The sequence below is a fragment of the Mauremys reevesii genome, linkage group 2 (assembly GCF_016161935.1).
Source record: "Mauremys reevesii isolate NIE-2019 linkage group 2, ASM1616193v1, whole genome shotgun sequence".
NCBI classification, from domain to species: domain Eukaryota; kingdom Metazoa; phylum Chordata; order Testudines; family Geoemydidae; genus Mauremys; species Mauremys reevesii.
The window spans coordinates 96690013-96703794 of NC_052624.1; the positions used below are offsets into that span (position 1 = coordinate 96690013).

The following is a 13782-nucleotide window of genomic DNA, read 5'->3' on the forward strand; positions in this document are numbered from 1 at the left end:
GGTGGCGAGCAGGCTGGGTTGTGTCAGGATCCGCACCGGTAGCTTCATTTTGCTAAGAGAAGAGACACATGCGGATTTGGGGTCTGAGGCGGGACTGATGTGCTAATATTGCCCTCAGCCTCCCAGGACATGGAAACACCTGCGGGGCTCCAGCTGGCGGGTGGCAGATGAGAACAGGCCAGGGGGTGGTGGAAGGAGTTGGTGCTGCCTTCTCCCATACCAGCAGGCAGGGACTTAGTGTAGCCTGCAGCTGTCTGCTGTGACCCCACCAGCACTCACCGGCTGGGGCAGAGATCGCTGCGCTTCACCGAGAAACAACATCCTGCAAATGGCATGGACGGGAGACTAGAGCCTGCTGGCACCAGCGCCTCTGAACCCAGCGGCCACAGTGCAGAGGAGCCTGCCAGTCCTGCCCTCTGGGGCAGAGACCCTCCACCACAGCCGTCTGCACTGCGGCTGCACAGTCCAGGCCAGCACCGAGATGCTGCATCAACCTGCAGCCGGGCAGAACCGAAGCAGAGATCTAAGCCCTGCCCCTGCCCATTGCTCTCAGCCTGCTGGACAGGGCACACAGCTGTGTGCAGGGGGGCAGGAAGGTGGGGACAGCCCAGACAGCCTTAACCTCTTCACCCCACTGCCAGAGCATGGCCCCAGCACATGCAATGAGGTGCCAGGTGACTACTTGAGCTGCCCCTGCAGCCGCGCCTCGTGGCAGGCGGCAGCCAGTGAGAACAGCTCGCCCACTGCTGGCGCAAATCCCTCCCCTCTCACCCCGCAGAGACGATCATGGCCAATGCCGTCGCCTGCCCCATTGTCAGGAAGCCAGTGTGCAGTGGGAGAGCTGCTCCAGCTCCTGCCCGCCTCCTCTTCCCATTCCTGGGGAACCTATCAAGCCAACAGCGAGCCCAGCTCCAGCCGCAGCATCCATCACCTTCCAGGCGCCTGATGGACAGGGAAGCTCAGAGCAGGGCGCTAGTGGCACTGAGAGAGAGCCCCCCATGGCACAGGCAGTGCCAAGTGCCAGGGCTCAGCCTGCCCAGCCTCTCAGCCACTGGGAGTCTCTGAGCTGCCAGTGTGGCAGCTGGCACAGCTGGCACCGACTCCAGTCGCTCCGCTCCAGCAGCACCTAACTGCCCCTCTCCCCCAGAGGACTGGTCCTGCCTCCCACGCCCCCTCCACCATATCTTCATAAGGCCACGTGGAGAGGTCACCAGGCACCGAAGGATCCTCCACCACCTACCCACTGGTGCCAGTCCACATGCACCAGCACCATCATCTGGTGCCACATTTCCTGGGGGACTCAGAAGATGGGGAGGAGCAGAGGGAAATGCCCTGGAAAACTGGCCATGCCAAGAGGCTGGCGTGTCTGGCTGCACGTAGCACTGGCTGGGGCTGGGCCGGGCAGGCTGGGTACCTCAGCTTCATGATGGCGAGCATAGCTTGCTGGCGCATCACGCCGGTCAGAAGTCGGCGGACTCGTGATCAATCAGCTCCTGAGGAGACAATGTGGGGAAATGCCAGCTGGGCTCCAAGCTCCTGCAAGGCTCCGACAGGGGATCAAAGCGCAGGGCCTGCAACACGTGGGCTCGGCAGCCAGGTCGTCCTACTGCAGGCTTGATGGTGTGCAGGGCTCCAGCCGGGGAGCGCAGTGCAGGGCCTGTGCTCAGTGTCCCAGTGTCACGCGCCAGTGCTCTGCAAAGGCTCCATCAGCATTAGCACCCAAGGACTCCACCTGAGATCAGGCCCCCTTGTGACCGGTGCTGCACACACACAGTGAGAGCCAGTCCCTGCCCCAGAGAGCTCACGAGCTAACTAGACGAGACAAGGCATGGGAGGGAAATTGAGGCACAGAGGGAAGTGACTTGCCCAAGGTCTTACTGCAGAACTGGGAGTAGAACCCCGGTGTGTTGAGCCCCAGCCCACTGGACCACCCACCAGCCCACGCTGTCCCACGTTCAGGGAAGGGAGGTTAGCTCTGGAAAGCTTTCTGCAGCGCTGGAGAGCAAAGACTTTCCAAATCTACGGAGCAGATTTGTTGCTAGTTCCCTAGTGGGCACTGACTGCGGAGTGTTGGGGCTCTGGGCAGGGAGACTGGCGTACACAGAGCGACCCGGTGACTTGGGAAGCTGGGTGCAAGGGAACAATCTACGTTTCAATACAGTTATATGTTTAGGAACAAAGACAGCAGGTCACACCCACAGCATGGGGGGTCCTAACCTGGGAAGCGGTGACTCTGGAAAAGACTTGGCAGTCATGGTAATCAGCTGCCCATGGCGCCCAGTGTGAAGTTGGGGCCAAAGGGCTAATGCCATCCCAGGATGTACAAACAGGGCAATCTCCAGTTGTTAGAGAGGTTATTTTCCCTCTGTATTTGGCACTGGTGCGACCGCTGCTGGGATCCTGTGTCCAGGTCCGGTGCCCACAATTCAAGGAGAATGTTGATAAATTGGAGGTTAGAGAACAGCCCCAAGAGTGACTGAAGGACTGGGAAACATGCCTGATAGTGAGAGACTCAAGGAGCTCAATCAGTTCAGCTTAACAAAGAGAAAGTTACAGGGTGACTTGATGACAGTCTGTAAGTACCTACAGGGAAGCAAATACTGGATAATGGGCTCTTCAGTCTGACTCGATCCAATGATTGGCAGCTGAAGTTCGACAAATCTGCAAAGATCTCAGGACAATCACTAAACCCGCCAAGTAACACAGCCCCAGTGTGTGTTTTACTCACCTTTATCTTCTCCACTAGCAGGGCTTTGTTCATAAAAGCAGGCAGGCTTCTGAGGGTGCTGATGGAATCCAAGAACTTGAGTTTCTTGGCCTCGTCCTCGCCCGCAGAGATTAGACACAAACAGGAAGGTTAGCGTGGAAAGGAGCTGCCAGTGGGAGAGATGTCAGAAAGCTTCCCCCAGTGCTGCTCAGGCTTTGATATGCCAAATGGCAGAAGGCCATTCATCCGGCAACAGGAGTGACTATCTGGGAGGGCAGGGCAGCTCTGTATGAAACCGGACCAGAGAGGAGCAGATCTCACGGGGTAGGTGTCAGAGAGGAACTGCAACATGGCAGCTAAGCAGCCAGACAGTGTTAGCAGGGGCTTGACAGAGTGGGAGGAACATCTGGGTGGGATACCCTGACACCCCAATATTCACCACTGTCATGTCATTAGGATATGTTTTGTACAAAGTACATATTGTAGGTATTGTAAAGTCTTTATCTGCTAGACATTAATGTCTCATTGGATTTTATGTGCTATCGCTGTATGTGCAGTTATGAAGTTCAGCTATGTATGTGTTCCTGAAACACGTTGTGAGGTTCAAAACAACCTTTCAGGTACAACAGTAAAAATGCCAAACAATGGCTTCTTGAGAAATGCACACAAACAGCATAGAAACCTCTTGAGATAACGCTACACAGTGGGAACTGTTGGACCCAGGTCGCAGCAAAGAGTTTTCCAGCAGGTGGGAAGAGGAGATAAAGGGAACAATGACATCGGGGACCTCACGCTCCCTGCAATAAGACACCTGGAAACACCTGAGGACAAAGATTGAACTATGAGAAGTGATGGTCTCAGGCTGGAGAGAGATTCTAACCTGTGTAAGAAAACCTGGGAAATCCAAGCTGCACAGCAAAGAATCTTAAGAATCTGCCAGCCTGAGAATTTGCTAGTGTAGATCCTATCTATCTAGTGTGGAAAGCTTAGTTTGTATGTTGTGTTTATTTACTAAGGTAATCTGCCTTGTTCTGTTTGCTATCTCTTAGAACCACTGAAAATCTACCTCTTGTAGTTAAGAATCTTATTTCTTGTTTGTACCATAACCCAGTTTGTACAATTAGTAACTGGGGAGAGGGGCAAAGAGTTGGGCATGCCTCTCTCCACATCAAGGGAGGAGGCAAATTTCATAAAACCTTTGGGTCTGTACTCCAAAGGAGGTGGGCACCAGAGAACTGGGACAAGCCCCTTCAGCTGAGTCTTCCCAGAGCTGATCTCAGGGTCTGTGTCTTTCTGCAGCTGGGCATGGCCTGCCTGAGTGTATGGCTGAAAGTGGCTTGTGAGCCGAGCCCAGGGCCGCCCAGAGGATTCGGGGCTGGGGCAAAGCAATTTCAGGAGCCCCTTCCATAAAAAATAGTTGCAATACTATAGTGTCATGTATTTGGAAATGTAAAAATAACCAGTGAAATACATTCAAAAAATAATTTTTAATAATTTGAAAATACACCTCTACCTCGATATAACGCTGTCCTGTGGAGCCAAAAGTCTTACCGCATTATAGGTGAAACCGTATTATATCGAACTTGCTTTGATCCACTGGAGTGCAGCCCCACCCCCATGAGCACTGCTTTACGCGTTACATCCGAATTCGTGTTATATTGGGTAGTGTTATATCGGGGTAGAGGTATACACAAAATACATGATTTTAAAACATTCAATGCTTTAATGTGTGTGTCATAACTATAAAGGGAAGGTAACTGCCCTCCTGTGTACAATACTATAAAATCCCTCCTCGGCAGAGACACTAAAATCCTTTTACCTGTAAAGGGTTAAGAAGCTCAGGTAACCTGGCTGACACCTGACCCAAAGGACCAATAAGGAGACAAGATACTTTCAAATCTTGGCGGCGGGAAGGAGGCTTTTGTTTGTGCCCTTTGTTTTGGTGGTGTTCGCTCTTTGGACTAAGAGGGACCGGACATCAATCCATGTTCTCCAAATCTTTCTGAACAAGTCTCTCATATTTCAAACTTGTAAGTAACAGCCAGGCAAGGCGTGTTAGGTTTAACTTTGTTTTCTCAACTTGTAAATGTTCCTTTTTGCTAAGAGGATTTACCTCTGTTTGCTGTAACTTTGAACCTAAGGCTAGAGGGGGTTCCTCTGGGCTCTATGAATCTGATTACCCTGTAAAGTTATTTTCCATCCTGATTTTACAGAGATGAGTTTTACCTTTCTTTCTTTAATTAAAAGCCTTCTTTTTAAGAACCTGATTGATTTTCCTTGTTTTAAGATCCAAGGGATTGGATCTGGACTCACCAGGAATTGGTGGGGAAAGGAGGGGATGGTTAAATTTTCCTTGTGTTAAGATCCAAGGGGTTGGATCGGTGTTCACCAGGGACTTGGTGAAGAAGTCTCTCAAGACTATCTAGGGAAGGAGTTAGTATTTAGGAGTGGTGGCAGCAAAACCAGATCTAAGCTGGTAGTTAAGCTTAGAGGTGTTCATGCAGGTCCCCACATCTGTACCCTAAAGTTCAGAGTGGGAAGGAACCTTGACAGTATGTATACATTTGCAATTACATAATGGGCTGTCGCTGGGTGATGGTGATGGTTGGTGCCAATGGGCGGCGCTGCCTGGGGTGGCGCTGCTGTTGCCCAGGGCTGGGTGGGGAGCTGGGCTCAGGGCTGGGGGCCTGTCAGGAGGTGTCCAGCTCAGAGGGCTTACCATGCTGCCTCCCACCTCCCCACTCTCCCAGAGCCTCAGGCGCGCGCGTCCAGGAGCTTTCCTGGCCCCTGGACAGCACTGCAGCAGCCTGGCTCCATCGGGACCTGAGCTCACAGCCCGCCCCCTTACCATGTGGTTCTGAGCAGGAGGTGCTCAGGCCATGCCTCCTTACCACGCAGCTCTGAGTGGGAGGGCTCAGCCCGTCCCCTTACCAGGCAGCTCAAGCAGGAGGTGCTCAGGCCATGCCCCCTTACCATGCAGCTCAAGCAGGAGGTGCTCAGGCCCCGCCCCCTTACCATGCGGCTCTGAGCAGGAGGTGCTCAGGCCCCGCCCCCTTACCATGCAGCTCAAGCAGGAGGTGCTCAGGCCATGCCTCCTTACCATGCAGCTCAAGCGGGAGGCGCTCTGGCCCCGCCCCCTTACCACGTGGCTCCAAGTGGGAGGAGCTCAGGCCCGCCCAAGCCACGCTGCTTTAGCTCTGTCAGGGCCACTCCTGGAGGCGGTGCGCTGGCGCGGGGATGGGGGCAGGTGGAGAGCCTCCGGCATTCTCGTGGGGGCCTCTGCGTGGCCAGGGGCCTGGTGCAAATTGCCCCACTTTTCCCCCCCCTCTGGGTGGCCCTGCCCAAGCCCAGCAAGACAAGGTAAAGGGGGCCCAGGCTGGCAGAACAGGCGGGCTCAGTGGTATCCCGATACATCAGGTGGCACCTCAAAGGGGCTGGAAATTGAAAGTAGACAAATTCAAACTGGAAATGTACGTTTTTAACTGAGAAAGTAATAGACCATTGGAACAACTGAGCAAGTGGCATGGTGGGTGACCTTTTGTAACTCAAGACAGGAGATTTTTAAGATGCTTTAGTTTAAACAGGAATTATTAGGGGCTGGTCTCTGGCCTGTGTTATACAGGAGGTCACAGTGGTCCCATCTGGCCTTAGAATCCATCGTCTCCCGGAGAAGGCGGATGGTGCATGTGGACAGGGCACTAGCTGACAGGTCAGAGGAGGCTCTTAGTACCTGTTCATTGCTCGTGAGAAAGGCTTCGATGTAATCCAGAGCCTCTTTCTCCTCGAGTCTAGCCTCATCAAGCAGGCGTTACAGTAGGCTGGTGAATCTGATCAAAGACAGAGCGGTGGTAATACCTGGGTCTACCAAGCTGCAGGCTGGGTGACAGAGATCTTAGAGAAAACCCTTACCCCTCACTTCCGCCCCAGCAGGGGAGCAGCCCCGATGCACAGCAGGGTCTGGCACAGCGATTCCTGGATTCCTCACCTCTTTGCTGCCCAGCCCAGCAAAGATCCAGTCAAACCCTGGTTCCCAACAGCCACCCCACTTCCCGCCCAGCATGCAGGCTCAGTCTGGGGATTTGGAGGCGTCACATCTGGAAGGAGGGATGATGTCAGGCCATGAGTGGTGTCCCAACTCTCAGGCCATTGCTGGAGGGCAGAGGACTGGCAGTGAATTGGTCTGGTCCTCATGTAGGAGAGGGAACAGTTGCCCAGTCTGTGTGAGAGATGGGGACCCAGAGCCTGCCCGTTCTGCTTGTTCTGACTGCCTCTCCTGCCACCAACAGCCAGCCAGAGCCATCGGGTGTAACCTGGGCAGGCACTGGGCTCCCATCGTCAACACTCCCCCCCAAATGCCCTGTGCTGGGACATGCAACAAAGGAGCCAGCAGACGGGGCTGCAACACCAGGGCATCTTATGCTCTGGCGGTGCCCTGCAATCCTAGGCTTTAACAACCCACCCTGCACCAAGCAGCCCCTTCGACGGGTGGAAAATATCTTCCAACCCTGCAGCGTGACAGATAAGGGTGGGCGATTCAGTCAGTCTCCACCCCATGCTTCGGCTGCCGTTTCTAATGCCCCAATCAGCTCTAGAGGCTACAGCTGCTGCCAGCAGGAGGGGCCATTCCCCCCTGCCGGGGTTTCCTGTCTCTCCATCTCATGGCAGCTCAGAGCAATACAAGGTCTATGGAGTCTTCTCCCCAGTGACACCTAGTCCTGCCACCCAACCCCAGAGGGGCCAAGCCCCACCGCAATGCAGGGCCATGGCCCCGGCCATTTCTGCAGCCCCCTCCGCCCACGCAGGAGGTACCCACTCACCGGCATGGAAGGGCTGAGGCACACACAGCTCCTGCTTCTGCTGTGGGCTCTTTTGCCAACTCTTCCATTGGGGAGGTTTCGTCTCCTCCCAGGCACCGATGGGCTTTGAGGGGTCCTTGGGGGCTTCTTCAGCCATCCTGCAAGAAGCCAGGACAAGGCATTGCTTGTGAATGACGAGAGGTGACTGCCCCGTTCAGCATCAGGGCCAGCCCAATTATTTCTGTTCCACCAGCGCCTACAGATGCCAGCTGAGATCAGGGCCCTGTTGCACCAGGTGCTGCAGACAATCGCTGGGCTGTAGGGCTCAGACTCTAACTAGCCAAGGCAGCCAGCAGAGAAACAAGTGAAGGGATGTGCTCAAAGTCACCCAGCCAGTCAGCAGGACAGGCAGGATTAGAACCCAGGTCTCCTTATGCCCAGCCAGCACCCCATCCCGCAGGCCAAACGGCCTCCCTGGGTCACTCCCACCTCTCCTTCTGCTGGTTCACAAGCTGCACAGCAGACAGGCTGGATCCAGCCACTCAGGATTCTTCCTGCCCAGGGAAATTACCTAATCCCTTCCCCAGGAATATTGGGGCCATGGCAGTTCCCAGGTGGGCGAGGCCAGGGGGGTGGGGCAGCTGGGGCGGGCTCGTGAGCAGCAGGAGTTGCTCACACCCCCCCGTGAAAGGGCAGGAGCAGAAGGTGGGAGAGCAGCAGAGAGGCTGGTACCTTCTCTTCCAATGTGCCCAACCTCAATTGCTTTTATCCTGACCACCCCCTGCAGGGCAGGGCCTGGCTGCTACCCCCACTGAACAGACAGGGAACTGTGGCACAGAGGGAATAAGGGACTTGCCCAAGGCTACGCAGACTATCTCTGGAAGAGCTGGGAAATGGCCATGGGTCTCCTGGGTCCCAGGCTGGCACCTTCTCTTCCAACCTCCTGCCCCCTTTGTCCCTGGTTCAGTGTGAGCTGTGAGAGCTCTCTGGGGCACAGGAGCTGGCTTGTGCCCAGATGGAACAACGTTGCCTATTGCACAGATCTCACTTTTCCCGAACATTGAAAATGCTGCTAAAACCATACCAGGGCCCGCCAGGATCCCTGCAGCTGGTCATTGCAAAGTTGTGAACTGTTCCCTGGCCTCCCAGAGTGGGGCAGTGGGAGAGGGTGGGGCTGGCCCAAGGCCCTGCTGGATGGTGGCTTATGTGTATGGGGTCCCAGTGCTACAAAGCTGTGTGCCAGGGGCCGCGCTTTCTGGGGGTTTCACGGATCATCTCTCCAAGGCCTGTGTGGCAGCAGCCGCCGGAGAGCATCCCAGGCCTGATTCCCCCCATGATGGGTGTCCTGAATGGCCCCTGCTCTGGGAGGCTCCATTCCTCACTCAATGTCTCCTGCTGACTCTACAGCAGCTGCACGGCAGGTGTCCTAATGCAGCCCTAGCCCTGTCCAGAGCTCAGGGGCACTGTCCTGGCATCAGACTGTCTTGGTAAATAGAACAATGGCTCCTGGCAACCTGAGAATGCCAGTTCCCCTGGCATCCTCAGTGCCATTCCCTATGGAAGTGATGGGGTCAGCAAAGGTGATGGAGGTGGTCAGGCCTAGCTCGCTAATGACATTCCAGGTGCAGGGGGCGAGGTGCAGAGCCAGGGAGGAGATTGGGGAGGCAGGAGTGGCACATTGTGATGTGGCGCGGGCGGGAACTAGCTCCCCACATCTGAACGCTCCGCAATACTGGCGGATTCAGATCCAAACCTAGATCAGGCTCCAAATTCACAGAGGCCCCTCCCTGATCTGGAGCGGCTGAGACTCCAGCGCTCTGTGGAAGAGACCAACAAACGCCAAATCCTGGGGTGGGCTTCCCCAGAGACAATCTCGTGCTGGGAAGGGAGATGCCTAGAGCGGCAGCTCCACCACTCATGCTCCCAGCTGCCTGGGAATGAGCCAGGATCAGAGCATCGGATAGCACGCAAAGCCCGGATCAGCACTCCCAGGCCTGCAAGGGACCTGCACCGTCTGGGGGTGGTTGATTTCACCAGAAAGGAGCTTCCCACAGACTCTCCAGCTCCCTCACCTCTCATGCTTCTTCCCATTTGCCTTTCATCACTGCCACATGGACCAAGTTGGCCACCAGCTGCCTCCCTGTCTGGACACTTACCTGGCCCCATCTGCTGCCAGTGGCAGAGCAGAGAGTGTGCCAATAGAAGATTCTCCTACCTGGAGTCAGGAGTGGGCAAAAGAAAGCCGGTGTGTGCTATGGTTCCACCACTTTCTGCTGCCGGTGGCAGAGCTGAAACGGCAACTGGCTCAGCGTTCCTCATGCAGCGTTGAGAAAGCTGCTCGCTCTGCCAGGCCAAGCCTGGCAGTGAGGGGATGAGGCTGTGTGCCAGCCAGCAGGGGGCATGTCACAATGGGCAGGTGAGTCACAAAGCCAGCCAGTGTGTGACTCCCCAGCCATGCAGGATGCCCAGCCCAGACGCTAGTTCTACAGCCTCGCCCAGGGAGTTTAGAGCCTGTCCCTTCCCCACCAGGGGTCATGGGAGGGACCTTCCACTCCCCACAGTCACCAGACGTTCGGCTGGAAGGGACTGCTGGACTTTGTCTAGTCCAGCTCCTGCAGACCCAAGCCAGAGCCCCTCCCTGCGTCCATGCAGCTGAAGCCAGGAGGAGGTTGCGGATGGATCCCTGGTGGGAGAATCACTTCCATCCCGGCTCCTCCTCCTCATGACAGTACAGAGCAGGGGTTCCCGAACTCTCTCCTCACTCCAGCTCCCAGCCACATGCTTTAGAGCAGCCCCTCCTCCCGCCATAGCAACTGAGTCTCAGGCCTTGCTAGCCGCTCCAGTGCCACAGCAGCCCAGGAGATGATTGTTGCGGGGTTTCAGCCCCAGGGAAGAGCAGTGACTCCTAGAAAGCAGGAAAGCTTAGCAGCACCATAGCTCAGGGGAAGTCTGGCAATGCCAGTGGCTGGCTGAGGTCTGACAGCCCAGGCACCCAGAGCAGATTGTCAAAGGCCAAAAACCACTCTCACCACCGGCTCTGTGGCTCCCCCTTGCTTTTGGGTCTGTCTTAGGCGCCATCCTGGCCCTCATCCCCCCATGGCATCAGAGCACTGCCCAACCTCGATTGCATTTAATCCCAACCACCCCTGTGGTGCAGAGGGCCTGTACACGCTACCCCCACTGAACAGACAGGGAGACTGTGGCACAGAGGAATAAGGGACTTGCCCGAGGCCACGCCAGAATATCTGTGTCAGAGCACAGGAAATGACCATGGGTCTCCTGGGTCTCTTCCAACCTCCCTGCCCGCTTTGTCCCTGGTTCAGGTGTGGGCTGTGAGGCTCTCTGGGGCACAGGAGCTGGCTTGTGCCCAGATGGAACAACGTTACCTATTGCACAGATCTCACTTTTTCGAACATTGAAAATGCTGCTAAAACCATGCCAGGAGCGCCAGGATCCTGCAGCTAGTCAGTGCTAAGTTATGAACTTAGGTAGGGAAGATGAAATAGATCTTCTCTGTGTTACTGTGGACTCACTGCGGGCTCAACACCAGCCACTCCTCTGATGTAAATCCTCCAGCCTGTTCTCCTTTGTATTTCTGTAGTGCCCAGAGGCTCAGTCCGAGATCAGGGCCGCGGTGCTGGACATTGTACAGACACAGCCCGATTACCAGGGCCCCACCATGATCCTTGCAGCTGGTCAGTGCTAGAGATTATGAACTGTGCTAGAGTAGGGAGAGATGAAATAGATCTTCCATCACTAGCTTTAGCTCTGTGTTGCACTCTGGACTCACTGTGGGCTCAACCAGCCCTCCTCTACTAAAGACCTGTAAATCCTCCAGCCCTGCTGTTCTCCTTTGTATTTCACTGTAGTGCCCAGAGGGCTCAGTCAGGATCAGGGCCCAGCGATTGCTAGAGCATTGTACAGGGCACAGCCCGGTTCCCCCACGCTGCGTCCTCCTGAATGGGGACTGGAGGAGACCAGGACTGGGAGTAGGACTAGGAACAAGGCTGGAGCAGGCTCCAGACTCTTGCCTTTGTCAGAGCAGGGCAAGTTCCTGGCCCTGGGTGATGTTGAGCAGACTGAGCTGCTGCTGTGAGACTGAAATATATGCAGCTGCTCTGGGAGGTCACACCAGTTCACAAGCTTGTGGATTGGCTGGAGCCCAGCACAGGAGGGACTCAGCCCCCTTACAGATGGCTCCCAGGGCGGCTCAAACCCGGCCCGCTGGGTACTGACATGCCAGGTGCCGGGGGCGAGGTTCAGCGCCAGGGAGGAGATTGGGGAGGCAGGCGCACTGAGGTGGGGCTGAGCGGGCAGGTGCTGAGGAGCTGCGGCTGGCTGGCCAGCAAGAGAGGAGGAGCAGCTCGGCTCGGCTCTGGAGGGCCCAGCTGCGAGTTCCACACTGGGCGCTGCCAGAGCCTGGCAGCGGAGTGGCTGGCTGAAGTGGCACGTTGTGCTATGGCGTAGGCAGGAGCTGAGCTCCCCACATCTGAACAGCTCACGCCCAGCACCGAGGCGGTTGGATCCAAACCCGGATCTGGCTCACTCACCAATTCCCAGCTCAGCCCCTCCCCCGATCTGGAGCGGCTGAGACTCCAGTGCTCTGTGGAAGAGGCCAACAAATGCCAGCTCCTGGGGTGGAGGCTTACCCCCGCCACAAGAGCAATCTCGTGGCTGGGAAGGAGATGCCCAGAGCTGGCAGCTCCAGCACTCACATTCCCAGCTTCCTGGGAGATGAGCCAGGATTAGAGCCCTGGGTAGCGCATAAAAGCCCAGATCAGCACCCTCAGGCCTTGAAGGACCCACACTGTCTCTGGGGGTGGTTGATTTCACAAGAGAGTGGAGCTTCCACAGACTCTCACAACTCCTCACTGTGACAAAGTGGGACTGTTCTTAATGTTGCCTCTGAATACTGTAGAGGTGCCCCTCAGTTTCCCCTATGCATTTCTTAAGTCTCTAGGTGGTGGGATAAAGGCCAGAATGTTGCATAAATGGCTGACACTGTTTCCGGGCAGCTAATGGCAGGGGCCCTTCCCCTCCTGCAAGAGGATAGCTAAAAAGGTGTTGGAGAACAAAGGCATCAGGTGACTTCCCTGTGGCTTGGGAAAGAGACAAAGGCCAGAGAGCAGAGGCTGGAGAGTTTCACTTTGGAGCTGGCTGGGGATGAGGAGTGAAGTGCAGACGTGGGTGTCTGGCTCCACTGCCCCCAAAATGGACTGGGGAGGGTCCTGTTCTCTGGACCTACAAGCTCTGTTTTTAGACCGTGTGTTCCTGTCATCCTAATAAACCTCTCCATTTTCCTGGCTTTGGCTGAGTCCACGTCTGACTGCGAAGTGGGGGTGCAGGACCCTCCTGGCTTCTCTAGGACCCTGCCTGGGCAGACTCACTGTGGGAGAAGCGCAAGGAGGGGCGGGGATGCTGAGATGCTCCAAGGTCAGACCCAGGAGGCTGGAAGCCTGTGAGCTTCTGGCCCAGAAGAGCCTGCTCACAGAGAGGAGACTTCACCAGAGTCCTGACTGGCTTCGCAGGGAGCAGCTCCAGAGTATTGCCCAGGGACTCCATGACACACACCTCTTATACTTCTTCCCATTTGCCTTTCATCACCCCATGGCCCATATTGGCCACCATTTCTACTCCTATCTGGACACTTACCTGGCCCCATCACCTTGTAACTGAGCATGCGAGTGTTGTTGTAGTTAGCATCTCAACCCCTATGGAGCAGGACTGCTCTGCCCTACTTTGCTCAGGCCCAGAGTGCTCCAAGGACTCACCACAATCTCACTCAGAAGACTTACAGCAGAGTCAGCCCAATGCCTCATCTACCAGCCTGTACCGCCTTCCCGTGCCTTGCCACAACGCTAAACCCCCTCCTCTCCTTGTCTCCATCCTCTGGGCTTGACTGGTCACGACCCTTCTGTTTAACGCCCCCAGACTCCTCCACGCGCATGCTGCTGCCCACTTCCTCACTGACACCAGGCTAGACAGCCAGCACCAGAGACACTTAGCAGCCAGGAGCTCGCAGAGGCTTTCGGTGTGGCTGGCGGGTAATGGAAAAGCAGGAGTGGGCAATGAAGATTCTCCTACCTGGAGTCAGGAGGTGGGCAAAAGCCGGTGTGTATATGGTCCACCCACTTTCTGCTGCGGTGGCAGAGCTGAAGCTTGGACTGGCTCAAGCGTTTTCTCAGCCCAGCTTGCGTGAGAAGCACTCGCTCTGCCAGAGCCAAACCTGACAGTGAGGGGATGAGGCTGTGCCAGCCAGCAGGGCATGTCACAATGGGT

The 13782-nt window shown here is 55.9% G+C and overlaps 2 long non-coding RNA genes across 4 annotated transcripts; both read right to left on the reverse strand.

Moving 5' to 3' along the window:
• Positions 1-1472: 1472 nt before the first annotated feature.
• Positions 1473-6491, reverse strand: LOC120399042. The gene is made up of 3 exons (XR_005594905.1): positions 6438-6491; positions 2729-2824; positions 1473-1493 (listed from the first exon to the last, which is right to left on the reverse strand). It is a non-coding gene; the product is annotated as an uncharacterized LOC120399042 (long non-coding RNA).
• On the reverse strand, positions 6490-9741 carry LOC120399041. 3 transcript variants are annotated; one of them, XR_005594901.1, is made up of 3 exons: positions 9719-9741; positions 7525-7661; positions 6490-6534 (listed from the first exon to the last, which is right to left on the reverse strand). It is a non-coding gene; the product is annotated as an uncharacterized LOC120399041 (long non-coding RNA). The 3 variants fall into 3 exon arrangements; XR_005594902.1 differs by lacking the exon at positions 9719-9741 and adding an exon at positions 8886-8924; XR_005594904.1 differs by lacking the exon at positions 9719-9741 and adding an exon at positions 8588-8843.
• Positions 9742-13782: the final 4041 nt, after the last annotated feature.